General features: G+C 43.5%; 1 protein-coding gene across 20 annotated transcripts in view; it reads right to left on the bottom strand.

Moving 5' to 3' along the window:
• The window catches only part of MPDZ (multiple PDZ domain crumbs cell polarity complex component), a 358,570-nt gene that overhangs the window by 163,974 nt on the left and 180,574 nt on the right, over window positions 1–14,022 (bottom strand). For 4 of the 20 annotated variants that reach the window (XM_082401568.1, XM_082401551.1, XM_082401553.1 and 1 more), the window contains exon 1: window positions 5,155–5,792. The gene's annotated coding sequence lies outside the window, so the exon portion shown is untranslated. Of the gene's footprint in view, window positions 1–5,154; window positions 5,796–6,540; window positions 6,618–13,033; window positions 13,156–14,022 lie in introns of those variants that run through there. The other 16 variants (XM_082401557.1, XM_082401566.1, XM_082401569.1 and 13 more) reach the window with 8 other exon arrangements.

Genomic DNA, 14,022 nt, shown 5'->3' with positions numbered 1-14,022 from the left:
TATGTGCATTTAAAAGATATCTGAACTACACATAGAAAATCCTAAAGATGCCACCAGAAAACTACTACAGCTAATCAATGAATTTGGTAAAGTAGCAGGATACAAAATTAATGCACAGAAATCTCTTGCACTCCTATACACTAATGATGAAAAATCTGAAAGAGGAATTAAGGAAACACTCCCATTGACCACTGCAACAAAAAGAATAAAATTCCTAGGAATAAACCTACCTAAGGAGGCAAAAGACCTATATGCAGAGAACTGTAAGACACTGATGAAAGAAATCAAAGACAATACAAACAGATGGAAAGATATACCATGTTCTTGGATTGGAAGAATCAACATTGTGAAAATGACTATATTACCCAAAGCAATCTACAGATTCAGTGCAATCCCTATCAAATTACCAATGGCATTTTTCACAGAATTAGAACAAAAAATTTTACAATTAGTATGGAAACACAAAAGACCCTGATAGCCAAAGCAATCTTGAGAAAGAAAAACAGAGCTGAAGGAATCAGGCTCCCTGACTTCAGACTATCCTACAAAGCTACCGTATCAAAACAGTACGGTACTGGCACCAAAAAAAGAAATATAGATCAATGGAACGGGACAGAAAGGCCAGAGATAAACCTACACACATATGGTCACCATATCTTTGACAAAAGAGGCAAGAATACACAATGGAGAAAAGACAACCTCTTCAATAAGTGCTGCTGGGAAAACTGGACAGCTACATGTAAAAGAATGAAATTAGACCACTCCCTAACACCATACACAAAAATAAACTAAAAATGGATTAAAGATCTAAATGTAAGGCCAGACACTATAAAACTCTTCGAGGAAAACATAGGCAGAACACTCTATGACATCAATCACAGCAAGATCCTTTTTGACCCACCTCCTAGAAAAATGGAAGTAAAAACAAACAAATGGGACCTAATGAAACTTAAAAGCTTTTGCACAGCAAAGGAAACCATAAACAAGACCAAAAGACAACCCTCAGAATGGGAGAAGATATTTGCAAACGAAGCAACTGACAAAGGATTAATCCCCAAAATATACAAGCAGCTCATGAAGCTCAGTATCAAAAAAACAAACACCCAATCCAAAAATGGGCAGAAGACCTAAATAGAGATTTCTCCAAAGAGGATATACAGATTTCCAACAAACACATGAAAGGATGCTCAACATCACTAATCATAAGAGAAATGCAAATCAAAACTACAATGAGGTATCACCTCACACCAGTCAGAATGGCCATCATCAAAAAATCTACAAACAATAAATGCTGGAGAGGGTGTGCAGAAAAGGGAACCCTCTTGCACCGCTGGTGGGAATGTAAACTGATACAGCCACTATGGGTAACAGCATGGAGGTTCCTTAAAAAACTACAAATAGAACTACCATACGACCCAGCAATCCCACTACTGGGCATATACCCGAAGAAAACCATAATTCAAAAAGATACACATACCGCAGTGTTCACTGAAACACTATTTACAATAGCCAGGACATAGAAGCAACCTAAATGTCAATCGACAGATGAATGGATAAAGATGTGGCACATACATACAATGGAATGTTACTCAGCCATAAAAAGGAATGAAATTGAGTTATTTGTGATTAGGTGGATGGACCTAGAGTCTGTCATACAGAGTGAAGCAAGTCAGAAAGAGAAAAACAAATACCGTATGCTAATGCACATATATGGAATCTTTTTTTGTGGCAGGGCAGCAATAAAGAGGCAGACGTAAAAAAAGGACTTGAGGACACAGCGGGGGAAGGGGAAGCTGGGATGAATTGAGAGAGTAGCACTGACATACATACACTACCAAAAATAAAATGGATGGCTAGTGGGAAGCAGCTGCAAAGCACAGGGAGATCCGCTCGATGCTTTGTGATGAACTAGAGGGGTGGGATAGGGAGAGCGGGAGGGAGGCTCAAGAGGGGATATGGGGATATATGTGTACATATAGCTGATTCACTTTGTTGTACAGCAGAAACTAACACATTGTAAAGCAATTATACTCCAATAAAGATATACCAAAAAAAAGTATCTGAGATGCAAATAGGACTTCAGCCGCCAAACAGGGCATTGTATATATGATAGGAATTTGGAGTACAATAAAAACTGACATGCATCTCTCCACTCCCTAGCAACAACAGTCAGGGGGCTCACGCGATGAAATGAAGGATTGTGTTAAATGGAGAAAAGAAACCAGAAAGAAAAGAGGGGGAAAGAAATACTGAAAGGAGCGAAGGTAAGGGAGGGAACACATGTAAGAGTTATGGTACGCATCTGAGCAATCTAGTAGTAACATGTTGAGACAAACTTCATCAATTTTTTTGTTTTTGCAAATGAGGTAGGCAAGATGAGTAGTAAAGAGTCAAGGGGCTCCCCAAACTAGCTCTGCTTAAGTGACAACTTGCCTGTGGAAAGGAACTTATGAAAACCCCTAACCCCTGCCTCTCTCTACCTAAATAAATAGAACTATAATTCTCAAAGCTGCTCAGGTAACAGAGCAGCTAGACATCACCAGAACTCACTGCAGAGCACCCTGAGATACAGCTATATATACTGAACTTAAAATAGCTAAATACATAATTTCTGCTAATCACAAACCCCACTTCAGCCTAGATTCTTAAAAAAAAAGATACCAAAAGGTTAAGAAAACTTTGAGAGTGAAACATGGAAATGAGAAAATCCAACACATTAATTTAATTTGTCTGCCTACTGGGGAACAGTCTGCCAATTCATAGAACACCAGAAACAGGGCCTAAAAAGGCAATGAAATTAAACGATACACTCATTACAAGAGGGAATATGTAAGCAATACTTTTGAAGCCTAGTCTTGATTGGCAACTATTTCTGTAGAGTAAGATAGTAAATTTTTCAGACTTTGAAGGCTCTCCATCTCTGTCTCAACTATGCAACTACTCAAATCTGCCACTGCTGCTGTGAAAGCAGCCACAAACAGCAAGAAAGAATCACAGACAATAAGAATGAGAGTGGCTGTGCACCAATAAAACTTTATGTGCACTGACATTTGATCTTCATATATTTTTCACATGACATGAAATATTATTCTTTTGATTTTGTTTTTCAACCATTAAAAAATGTACAGGGCTTCCCTGGTGGCGCAGTGGTTGAGAATCTGCCTGCCAATGCAGGGGACACGGGTTCGAGCCCTGGTCTGGGAAGATCCCACATGCCGCGGAGCAACTGGGCCCGTGAGCCACAACTACTGAGCCTGCGCGTCTGGAGCCTGTGCTCTGCAACAAGAGAGGCCGCGATAATGAGAGGCCCGCGCACCGCGATGAAGAGTGGCCCCCACTTGCCGCAACTGGAGAAAGCCCTCGCGCAGAAACGAAGACCCAACACAGCCGTAAATAAATAAATAAATAAATAAAATATTTTTTAAAAAAATGTACAAACCATCCTTAGCTCTTAAACCGTAGAGAAAAAAACAGGCTGCAGCAGACAGATTTGGCCCTTGGCCCTTAAGTTTACAGACCTCTGCTTTTAAGAACCTTAATGTGAACTCTGAGATGGGAGGGGTGAGTGAGGGGGCAGTGGGGGATAGAGCCCAGTCTAGATAAACCTGGCCCATTTGTAAACTAGCCCATCAGCAAGCAGGAAATCTGGGCATCCCAGACAAGATTACTCCCACCACCCTCTAAACCCTCTCAGCTCCTGCCTCAGGCAAAGGCACAGGTGCACTGCATTAGAATTCAAGCCAAGAAACTTCAAGTTTTGCTGGGTTTTAAATGCAGTCATTTACCTAAATTCTACCGGGGCTAAAGCATATATTTTACAAATTTAGATGATGCGACTCCTACAAAAAGTTCATTGTAGTTCCCTATACCCAAATGCAACACGTAATCCTGAAACCCACTCCATCACTTCATAAATGTTTCAGATTAGGTGTTACTTATTCTGTAAAAGGCAACCTAAACGAGGAATGCCTACGGAAACACAAACGGGATGTTTACGCCACAGCTGTCCAACAAGGCTGGATGACAGAGTCTGGCCACTTTTCAGATTATTCCCCTCTCGACACCAAAAGAACTTGGAGAGTCTTCCTTCTAGGCTGGTGAAGTCAAGGTCCTCTTATCTGATGACACCTCTGAAACACTAGCCGCCACCCGCACCCACTCCGCCCAAGGCCCGCAGTGTCCAAACCCGGATTCCGCCCCAGCAGAGCAACCTCGGCAGCCCCAGCCGCTGAGATGGACGGAGACTTCCCACCGCCCCCTACTCGCCCCCGGACACAGAGCAGCAGCGGCCCCTCCCCCCCTCCGCAGTCCCAGCATGAATTTCCACGCGATCGGCAGGAAAGAATAGCCCAGCCTTTGTGCCTCTGCAAAAGAACGCAGCAAGAATTTACACCGTCACCACCGCTGAAACACACACACACACACACACACACACACACTTCGGAACAGCGCTTCCCTACAAACATCCGGCATCCCGGGGCTGCGAAACTGCAGACAAAGGCGCCCCATCGGCGTGGGGTGGGGGGATAAAGGGGGAGGCGGGAGCAAAACACTCCCACCAACGCGGACAGCTGACGAAAGGGCACTGGCGCCAGGGAGAGGGGTGAAAAGTGGGGGCGGATACCAGTGAGCCGCGCGCTCTGGGTGTCCCGCAGCCGAGGCGAGAGACGCCAGTCTGGGGGCGCGTCTCCCCACCCCCGCGTAACGACAGAGTGGGCGTCCGACCCGGGGCGCGGCCACCGCAGCAGACAGCAACAGGCGCCCGCGCCCCGCTGCGCCCGGCCCGCGTGCCAGGCCCGGGGTCCGCCTCCTCAGCACCCTTACTATGCCCCTCCTGGCGAACAAAAAGACGAAACTTTTCAACCTCTTAGAATCAACAAGAGCAAAAGGAGGGGGGAAGTGGCTGAAAGAACCGGAACGACCGCTTGGGGACCCGGCGAGTCGCAAAGGAAACTTCCAGACCCCATCGTTTTCAACATCCAGAGGAGCAGCTGCTTCCCGGTAGCGCCGGGCCGCGCGGGGTGGGGCAAGCGCACCCCGTCCGCCGCCGCCCGCCCGCCGAGCCCCGGGCGGCCGCGCACCTTCCAGGCCGGTGCGCGCGCAGGGCACGGGGGCGCGCTCCGGCCTCCTGGCCCGGGCCCCGGCGCCGCTTACCCTGCTCGCGACGGCCGCCCACGGCGGGAACGCGAAAGGAACGGAGGGCTGGGGAGCTGGGGTCGCCGGGGACACTGGGAGCCTCGCCTCGCCTCGCTCACGCTCGCTCTCTTCTGTCCTGAAGTAACGTCCCGGCGAGGAGCTTCGGGAGGAACGCGCACTGACGCTCCCGCTCGACCGAGAAACTTAATCCTGCCCAGCCGCCGGCGGCCCGACGCCAGCCTCGCGCTCCGCCGCGCCCCCTCCCCCTGCGCGCGCCGCACTTGCGCCGACCGGGGCTGCCGGGGAGGCGGCTGCGGCGGCGGGGCCCGGGCTGCCAGGGCTGCGTGACGCCTTCGGCCGGCGGGGCGGCTGGCGCGCCTCGGCCAATCAGGGGGCGCGGCCCAGCCGGCAGGCCCCGGGGTTTAAACTAGCTCCGCGGGCGCTCGGCGTGGGATGTGGAGAGTGGGTTCCGCGCGGTTGCTGGAGAAAAGCCCCCTTAAATGTCAATGTCAAATAAAAAAGAAGCATTAATTTGGACAAGTCTGTCCCATGCAATGTTTAGGATATACACTAAAAAATTCTTTGTTTATCTGAAATTCGGGTTTACCTGGGCAACCTGTATTTTTATTTGCTGAATCTGGTAACCTGCGGGAACCGGTAGCCTCTATTTCTAGTTTTGAGGACTTTTTTTTTTTTTTTTAATGCGGATTGCTCTCTGGTAGCTCATTAAAGTGATGAGAAGCACTTTAATGAGGATGCTTGGGGGCGGGGCTAATCTAACTTTCTAAAAAGTAACTTTTAGCGCATCAATGTCCATTCTTAGACCGATGATCCAACTAAAAAACAAACAAACAAAAAGTGGAGGAAGGGTTCAGAATTACACGGTGCCAGGAAAAACATATTCATTTCCATTTTGTGCCATTTAAGATTGTCTTTCTGATATTCTCAATTCCCTGAGTCCCAGGAATGTTCTCTGGGGAGGAAAATTGCTCCCTTTTTCAATACATAAGTCTAATATTAAAGTATACATCAAAGGATACTCAGAAGCCCAATTAAAAATATTTAAAGAATTTATTTTAATATCCTGAATTAAAGGTCTGTTTTTCTTTAGCAGACTTGTAAATTTGGTTTGTCTTAAAAAACCGATCTGTATTTCTACAATATTCACCAACTATTTAAGGGGCAACACAGTTTATAAAATATACAAGACTTCAGAGGGAAACTGGTTTAAGTTTTTAAATGGATATTTTCAGAAAGCTGCAAAATAGAACATTTGCCTGTAAATGACTACGAGTTGAATAAAGTCAGCTCAGTGCCCTGGGCTGAAGAGAGTGTCTTCAGCCAAAGGCCGCGTGCTCTTTTATAAACATAAGTTAAGATAGGATAAAGGGAAAACTCATTTACCTTATCTTTTCCATTGTCTCTTCAACACTTCTCTATGTTGCATAACCTTTCAATCAGCATTCTCAGGTCTCTCCATTCTGAAAAAGAGAGAAAAAAGGAAAAAAGAGAAATAGAAGGAGAGAAGAAGGGGAGGGAGGGAGGGAAGCGGGGAGGGAGGGGGGGGAGAGAGAGAGAGAGGAAACAAATAAGCTACTTCCCAAACCTGCCTCTCCCCAGCTACCACACTTTTCCCCTCTCCTTCTTAGTTAAGTTTGTTGAAACCAACCAACTGCATCTGGCTTCCTGCCCCTTCATAGTACAGAACGGGCCCTTGCTAGGGACACCAGTGACCTCCCACTACCTAAATCCAGTGGATGTGTTTCTCTCCTCATATTCCTGTCTCTTCAGATGCGTTCATAACTGTCGCACTCTCTCTTCCTGAACTGTTCCCCTCCCCTTGTAATTCCAGGCAATCACTCTCTCTTGGTTTTGCTCCTTCCTCTTAGTTAAGGGCAGAAGTGTGAGACCTGAAGCTCATACAATTTGGGGCTCTGCTTTTAGAAAAGAAAAACAAAGATATCTTTCTTGTGAAAATTTTACAAAAATATATGACCATGTAAACCCATTGCTAGGGCTCCTCCCAAGCAAGAGAAGGACCCAGAATCTTCACCTTTATTAGCTGCAAAGTTGCTCTGCCTCTGTCGTCAGACCACTCTTTGATATTCTTTGCCAACTAATCTCTCCCTAATCTTTAAATGGAATTCCTCAAGACTCAGCGATAGGCCCTCTTTTCAACTCTATCCCTAAGTCAGTTCATTCTCACCTCTAGCTTATCATTTATTGGTTAAGGATTCCTAAGCTGTTATCTTCAATGCAGACTTCTCCATCTATCTGAGTGTTTATTTGACTTCCCCATATGCCTGTCTCAAACCTAGATTACCCAGAATGGAACCATGATATTTGCTCAGGCCTGGCCATCTTTCACAGTTCAGTGTTTCAGTGAATGGCACAGCCATGGACATTATTCCATGATTCCCACAAATTAGGATAAACCCACTGAGATACATTCTCATCTGTACTTTTGCTCCATGGTATTCGTCCTACTTTGAAATTATACATTTAGTTTATATATTTAAGTTATATATGCAATGTTTCTCTTTCCACTTAGACCATAAACTACTCAAGAGCAGGGCCCGCTTCACCATATCATCCTCAGAGCCTAGCAAAATGTTTCATACCTAATCAGTGTTCAGTTGACATAGGACGAATACATGAAGGCAAGAATGAATGATGTGTCTATATAACATTTTTGTTCTTGCCATAGAGTCATCTCCAGGCATCCCATTTGGAGAGTATTCTCTTATTGCTTAGAAATTCCAGAGGATTCCTCCTCTTTGAATAGCAAAGCTCTTCCATTTGTCCATTTCCAAATCTGGTCATTCTCAGATGCAAAGGAAGTAAGTGCATGAAATGCTAGCTGGTAGAAGAAGAATAGGAGAATGATTCCATAACTAGCTACTGAAAGTATTCTAAGGGTGTTGAAAGGTAAAATGGCATTTATTCTATTGAACCATAGGAAAAGAGCCCAGCTTAAAGGACTTAATACCTTGGTTTGTTGCAAGTCTATAAACGAGATTAAAACAAAGGATTGGTTAAAAAGATACTACTGTTCTGGTCTCATTTAGCAAAGCAAATTGTACATGCCCATCTTAAATGGTAATACATCAGAAGTCAAAAAGGCATTTTGCCTCCGTTACTTCTTCCATAAAATTATCCAGAACTGGGATGATTCCACTCAGAAGCACCTCCTTTTGAAGTAAACCTGTATCATTACTGCTCCATTCTCTTCTGCTTGCTCTCACCCAGAGGACCCGAGACTTTCTAGAGTGACAAGGCAGTGTGGTATATTGCACTGGTTTAAAAAATATGTTTTTTAATTAAAATAAAATCTTACAGAGAAAGCCCAAGTATATAGAGGATAAAGTAGAGTTGCTCTTGTCTATGGGGTGGGTTGAAACTCACTCCATGGGTACAGGTTAATCATTCTTTCTATGTCCTCCCGAGCACAGGCTCTGGGATCTGAAGATGAAGGAATTAGGAACGTTGTCTGCATCCTAGCTGTATTCCCAGGGAGGCATTCTGCACAGCAATTTGTTTTTCTCAAATTTGAGTCATGTTCAGACCATTTTTGTAAGGGAAAAGTTTTGAGGACTTCCAGAATTGGCTAGAATTATTTTTTATTATAATTTAACAAGTACAAATATCAACTGAGTACATAAAACTCTAATACTGGTTGAAAGACCCCACTTGTCTACTCAAAACCTTTAATGTCTGCTATTAAAGACAGATCCTAGAAATTCCAAGTTTGATCCATCAAGTTACAAAGTTGCCTCCCACGCAACACAGTCTTTGCTCTGCTCTCCTAACAGTGGGCCAGTCCCTCCGTCACTTGGTAGGTGTCACTACAGGGCTCACAGGTCAGCACTGTGTATGAACCAGATTCTTTCCCCAGGACTAAATGACTTTGGAGGAATTCTAACTGTGGGACAATGCATTATTTCCAGACCTTTAACCAGCTGTGACTCTTATTAATAATGCTTCATTTAAATGCCAACTACTTGATGTGTCTACATCTCCTCCTGCCTAAGGGTTAACTAATGTATAACAAATATGCATTTTTATTTATTATAGTTTGCAGAAAGGTTTTTATATTCTATCAGTGTTGGCTGACTGACTCTATGGTTTCAATCGGCCTCTAGTTTCTCAAATAAAAGAAAGGAGTTTGGATACTTTTTTTTCAGTTTCTTCAATGTTAGAAAAAAAATAGACCATTTTAAACAATCTTTAACTTTTTTCTCCGTTGAAAACAGACAAGATTGAAAAGAGATGAAGAAGAAAGAAAAGAATGTTAAGATAATAAATATATTTGTGACTACAAGAAATCCATTAGGAGGAAGGAATGACTGAGAGAGAATGCCAGGCATGTGAAAAATGTAAAAATTATATCTCTTTTGAAAACATGTAGAGTAATCTGTCTCTCTTCATATAACAAACTGTTTATAGAATAGAGGCACTGAAACATACAGTGTGTCTGACTGGGTCTCATCTCTCTGAGGAAGAAAGAAAGGGCATTGGGAGGTCATGACCATCTGACCTTGACTTCATTTACTTATGTACCCACAGAATTCTGATGCAGTGAGGAAATCTTAGGAGAAAGCAATAGGACGTAGTTATTTTTTGGGTGGAACACATCCAAATAATCTCCAAGTTTATACAAGCTAGAATAACATTTTGGAATCTCTCTCCTGAAAAATATTTCTTCTGCCTCATGCATACTATGAGGGTATAAGTCCATTGCCCAAGCAAAAGTCAAGAAAAATAAGCAATAATGATAATGAGAAGAACTTGTTCAAGTCACATAGTAATTTTTAGGGAACACCCCTCCTTTGTGATGGCAAAAAGAACAGAGAAAAAAAAATTGAGTTTTCGAGACTGCCACTGGGTCATTGGATCACACATTACCTGAAGCCCACACCCTCTCTTGTACTTCCATTTATATGAGCCAATAAGTCTCCTTTGGTTCTTAAACTAGTGTGAATTGCGTCTTCTGTGATTTACAACTAAAAGCATTCAAACTGATGAAATATACATATTAAGCCGTTCACAGTGTTTTAGACAGGTACTTTTAACTTTCTAGGAACACAATGAGATTACCTCAGTTAGTGAGAGTTGTTCAAGAATGGTTAGGAATATAAGGAAGATGAGAGTATTCCATAGGTGAAACTCACTGAGAAATGTGACATCTTTCTGGTTATACCACAGACACGCAGAGAAAATGTAAGCTCGTTTCAGAGGATGTAGCTCTAGAGACCAGGTAGGTTTTCACTGAGTCTCTTTAAGTTTACCATAATTATGATTCCGTGTAGCCCTGTCCCTATTAATCTTGCTTTCCATCTTCTTCTAAGAATATTTGTTTAAATTGGTTCCTTGAAAGTCTGGTGATCCTTAATGTTCTACCTATTTAATAAAGAGGCAATGAACAGTTCTAGGCTCTGCACACACTGGAAACATTGTTGACCCGTGCGCTTCACTTCTGAGGGAACAACACTTAGGAGACCCTAAATTCCAGAAGGAGGAAATCTTGGCTCATAGACATTGATACATTTAGAGAGGACATTTCTGGGTGTTTATCTGAGAAATAGATGATAGACGCCTGGCTGCCAGGAGTTCTGTATGGAAGCCGTGTTTTGTGTCTGTGTGTGTGTGTGTGTGTGTGTGTGTGTGTGTGTGTCTGTCTATCTGTGTTTATGCACAAATGGCGGTAGTGGCAGTGATGGTAATGTTGACTGTATTAATCCCCATGTTTTCCACATGACATTTATTTCTATTCTCTATCATACGCTGTACATTTCATTGTTTCCTGCTTCTTTGTAGTTTTAGTAGTTCGTTCAGTTCCCTCCAGCTGTAACACTCTAGGCTCTAGGGCAGTGCTCTTCAAACTATCTGTGCAGGGTCAAATTTTGTGTTTTAAACTTCCAATCTATCAGTGACCAATGCACTTAAAATGGATTACTAGAAAAGTGATTACATCCGTGGATGTTGTATCAATGTTAAATTGCTATAAAGATATTAAAAGAAACTTTAAAAGTCTTTGTGAACCAGGCTATAGACCACACTTTGGGGAGCCACTCTGCAGGGCCTTGTTACTCCCAGTATGGTCCATAAACCAGAAACATGTGCACTGCTTGGGAGCTTGTTAGAAATGCAGAATCTCAGTCATCACCCCACAATACTGAATCTGAATCTTCAGTTTAATCAGATCTCCAGGTGATTTATATGCACATTAAAGTTCTTAGGGAGTTTCTACTCTTTCATCTGTTTCTTGTCTTCCAGGAATGTGCTGCTATAGCTTTACCTGGAAAGATTTTTCTTCAGAGCTTCAGACAGCTCGCATCTCCTCCTCGTTCAGATCACAGGTCAAATGTCACCTCTGTGGAGAAGGCTTCTCCGGTGCTCCAACAAGCGCAGTAGCCTCTTCCATTCCACATTACCCTGTATTATTTTCTTTAAAGTGTTTATCACTATCCAAAACGGTTGCTGTCCCCCTTCCTGTCTCCCATTCCCAGCTAGAATGTAAGTTCCACAAGAGCAGAGATATTGTCTGCCTCATTTTCTGTCTTTCACGCCGTGATAGTACAGTGCCTGGGAGGTGGTAAGCCCTGTCTACAAGGCTATGTACGTTACTTCTGCTGACTCATGACTTCTGCTCACGCCTAGCTCTTCCTGCCTCCCTCTTCTCTTTATTGCTTTCTCTCCTTGTCTCTCTGAATTTGCGATAGAAAACCCAACACAAACTGGCTTTTAAATAAAACGGATGCTGGTTTATGTAATAGAAAAGTCCAGAGGAAACCCAGTGATCAGGCGTAGTTCAGTTAGGGCTCTGAGCCTATTTCTCTCTGATTCAGCTCCACCCATCTCTGTGTGCCAGCTTCATATTCAGGCTGGCATCTAGGTAGCCACGGCAGTCCGAGCTGTCACATCCATACAGAATGCTGTCCACAGGCCATCCAATGCACTTGTTCGCTTTTAAAAACTAAGTCAACTTCTGTCCCCCAAACCTCCGCAGCATGCCTTCAACACTCCTTAGATTGAATTAGATCACATGACTATTCACAATTCAAAATACTTATACACATATAGAGAGTGGTATAATTACAAACAATAAAATGTACAGATCTCAAGTGTGCATTTCAATCCATTTTGGCAATTATATGGACACCAGAGAACCAAGATGTCAGATATTTCCAGAAAGTTGCCTTGGGTCCTTTCTAGTTAATCAGATGAGTAACGGTGCCTTGCTGAGCCATATTGAAGTTGAAGGCAAAAGGAACAATCAGGAATACTGATCCTGTCTTTATTTAAAATGTGGATGTTTTATTCATCATTTACCTTGACCTTTATTTTTTTTAATATTGCATTAAAATGTGATTTACCTTGATTATTAGGTTTTTTGGGTAGCCCTCCCCCTTAAATTTTGCGCTAAGGGGAATACCACATTCACTTCACTCACCTCTCCCGTTGCAGCCCTGTGGTCGACGAGCCTCTCTCTCTGCCTCGCTGTCTCTCTCAATATGATCTCTGCACGTAGCCTCTCCACATGATGGCCTCAGAATGGCCAAACTTCTTCCATGGTAGCTGAAGGCTCCCAGAGTAAGTGCCCAAGAGAAGCCACAGGCCAGCTGCATTCCCTATCTGATTTAGCCTCAGAAGTCACCCAGTGCAGCTTCTGCCATGTTTCATTCATCACGACAGTCACAAAGGCTCACCAGGTACAAGGAGAGGGGACAGAGACTCTATCTCTCGATGGGAAGAGTGTCAAAGCATTTGCAGATATATTTTAAAACCCCCGTGCAACCAGTTGCTTTTACAGCAAATTTTGGGTATTAGTGAATAGCCCTTATTTTTGACTACTAAAAATTCCCAACCAAATGAATGTTTTAAAAATTCACCTTACATTCAATTTAAAGTATCTCCTCTTTGCTCCAAGGTTTAGTTGGATGGTTTTGGTTTTATTCACTACTTCCTCTCCATTCACTTGCTGCTGGTTGCTGGCTCTTCCAAGTTAAGGATAAGAAGCTGGGAATCAGACGAAAAGGAGGAAAAGTATCTTTTTACTTGGCTAGATGTTGAAAACTCTCTCTGTGGCAGTTAGCCAAAGGCCAACTCCATCTCTTAAGGGGTGATTTAGTGAGTTATCTGAAGACCTCCTCCACTCTGGCTCCCTGGACCTCTGCCCATTTTAGAGATGATGTACACTCCTGCTGACCTCCTAAGGCTCCCCTTCAACTCCTGCTTTCCTGGTACACCCCACCCAGCCTCCTCCTCCTAGGGTCCATTCATCCGGGCAGGAAGTTCTTTGGAGAATGCCTTTCAAAATGGCGCTAGTCTAGAACCACTACCTTCCAAGGTGTCTTTATGGCATCACAGAAAAACCCAGTCCATCCAAATCTGTAAATTGGTCTTGGACCTGCCATCTCAAGCAATTCAAGACAGCCTGTTACATTCAAATTTTTCTAGGGGAGAATCAGACTGTCACCTGTGTGCTCCCCATACTACAGAGGACCCGATCAATTTCCTCTAAGTATTTTCTCATCACGCTCTGTTTTAACAGCTGCACCAGGCAAGACCTCAGTTTTCACAGCTCAGCAGCATCCAGCCTGTGTGAGGAAATACCTCCCCTCTATCAAACAAATCAGACTTGGTGAGTAATTCTCTTGAAGTTCCCCTCACTTATCTGGGGAGATGTTGAAGAAGCAAGACTTTGCCCAGTATGAGCAATGGAAGAGAAATGTGTAGCATTTTTTACCAAGTGTATGATTTTTTCCAAAGAAAGCCTCACTCTGAAAAACCCTCCTTTGAATTCCTACCTCATGGCCTGAAAGTGGATGATAGGTGAAACGTGTCAGGATTTGCGCTGCTGTTCTTAGTAAGTGCCATGGGGAA

This window comes from Balaenoptera borealis, assembly GCF_965194805.1.
Source record: "Balaenoptera borealis genome assembly, chromosome: 8".
Classification (NCBI taxonomy): domain Eukaryota; kingdom Metazoa; phylum Chordata; class Mammalia; order Artiodactyla; family Balaenopteridae; genus Balaenoptera; species Balaenoptera borealis.
Note: the sequence above shows the minus strand (reverse complement) of the source record. Positions and strands in the feature narration are given on the sequence as shown.